The sequence below is a fragment of the Bison bison genome, unplaced genomic scaffold, assembly GCF_000754665.1.
Source record: "Bison bison bison isolate TAMUID 2011002044 unplaced genomic scaffold, Bison_UMD1.0 scf7180017864038, whole genome shotgun sequence".
Lineage (NCBI taxonomy): Eukaryota > Metazoa > Chordata > Mammalia > Artiodactyla > Bovidae > Bison > Bison bison.
In genome coordinates, this window is record NW_011494610.1 from 2,034,929 (window position 1) to 2,036,866 (window position 1,938).

Sequence of the window (1,938 nt, forward strand, 5' to 3'; positions counted from 1 at the left end):
GAAAATGCCATAAACTCAAATTTTAAAAACCCAATAAATATACACAAAGCCCAAAGCCACACTGCCTCTCATCCACTGTAGCCATGCCAACATCATGCATTTATGTCCATAAACTTGGCCCAAGGAAGATCCTTCACATGCAAATATCCAACAGCCATCAGCCAAGCCCGCCATCCCCCATTGAGCTGCTAATGAGGGCACTAAATGACACTCCTGGACAGACTTGTGATGAGCTCTAGCTTCCACACACGGACAAGCAAACCTGGGAGAACCTCTCTCACCAGGTAAGTGATCTTTAGTCTCCTCCCCACCCTCTTTCTATATGGAATGAATGGTTTCAATTTAATTAAAACCCTCCAGTGGCTCTGTAATGGGGAGTGGAGATGCAGCAAGAAATCCCCTTCGCTATTAAACTGCAAGAAGAGAGCAACTCTTCCTGCTCTGGGGAGAGGCGCAGGCTGTCCTCCAGGGAAAGCCCATCCTCCCTGCTTCTCTGGCCCCCAGAGAACCAGCTTGAGAGCATCCTTCCTTCTCTGCCGCAAAGACAGTGAGGGCAGCCCTGTAGGAGAGAAGCAGGGGACAGATGGAGGGGTGCACGGGTGGGCGCCCCAACATGCACAGATGTGTAAATACCCAGATTCAAACGTAAGCTGAATGTAATGACTTGGTTAATTAAATATTGACTTTTAACTCAAAAAGTAATTAAAACAAGCTGCAGGAAAGGCTGCCCAGAGAGGAGAGGGGGCAGGGAATATTCAGAACTCTCAGGAAGGTGGAGGAGGAGAAAAGGGGTTGCCAAAATGGGCTTGTCCTACTGTGTGCAGGCAGAGTGGTCTTCAGTGTCTAGACAAGAAGTTGCAGACAGAGGTCATTGGGCAAAATCAGGATCTGCGTGTGTCTCCTTCCCCCGCTTAGACTGCATCTCTTTCCCCAGCTGCCCTCCAAGTGAACTAAGAGCTCCCACTGCTCAGAAACCAGGTTTTCTGTTCATCGCTTCTCTCTGGAACGTAACGGTGGTGCCAGGCACCAGGAGGTGCTTCACAAACGCTTGTAGAACGAATGAATGAACTACTATAAAGAATGCTTTTTTAAAAAAAGTACACTCCTAGAAATCGCTGCAGCTTCACTGTCACACTTCCGAAATCCTCGGGCGCCCGGGGCCTCTGTCTACAAGGAGATGAGAACTGGTTCTGACCCAGCCTGGGAGGAAGTTTGTCTTTATAATCCTATTTGCCCTTTCGGTATCTGCAAGTTCCCACTCTGAAGATCCGGTCCACCGCTTTCCCGTGTCCTGCCCGGACAAGCCCCACGTGGTCTGGCTACTAGCCGCTCCGCTGGGTCTAAACTCAAAAGGGTCCAGGAGGCCATCCCCCTGCGGCCGGCGAGTCCAGGAGCGCGGCCCCCGAGGCCTCCACGGCTCCGCGAGGCGTGTCGGCGGGTCAGGGGCGCGGTGGGAAGTCCTTGCCCGCTCGCCCAGCCCGCCAGCGGGGTCAAACCGGTCATCCTCCCGCGGCCCGCCGGCGCCACCCCGTTGCCCGCCGGTTCCCACCTCCGCGCTCCGCGCTGGGGCCACGCCGGGCGGTCGGACCGGCCTGGGTTCACCTGGGCGGCGCTCGCCGCCGCACTGGCTCCGGGGCCGGCGAGGGCCGCCGGGAGCCCCCGCCTTGCCCACCCTGGCCCCCGCGCCCACTCACCAGCGCGCACGGCCCCGGCGGCCTCACCCGGCGCGGGGTGCCGCCGCCTCTGCCGCAGCCCGGCGGGCAGCGGGGCGCAGGGGACTCCGCGCCGCTGCTGCCGCCGCCGCATCTCCGGCGAGTGCCGCCTCTCCTCCTCCCCTCCTCCGCCTCCTCCCGCCTCTCCGCCCTCGGCCCCCGCCCCGGCGCGCCGCCCTCGCCAAAGTCCGGGTCCGCGCCCCACCCGGGCCGCTCTCGCATCGCC

The 1,938-nt window shown here is 59.3% G+C and overlaps 1 protein-coding gene across 2 annotated transcripts in view; it reads right to left on the minus strand.

Annotated features, from left to right (window-relative positions):
* The window catches only part of SULF2 (sulfatase 2), a 130,965-nt gene that overhangs the window by 128,290 nt on the left and 737 nt on the right, over window positions 1-1,938 (minus strand). The window contains exon 1 of one of the 2 annotated variants that reach the window (XM_010835062.1): window positions 1,695-1,772. The exons of the other annotated variant lie outside the window; for it this stretch is intronic. The gene's annotated coding sequence lies outside the window, so the exon portion shown is untranslated. Of the gene's footprint in view, window positions 1-1,694; window positions 1,773-1,938 lie in introns of those variants that run through there. 2 annotated transcript variants of the gene reach the window in all.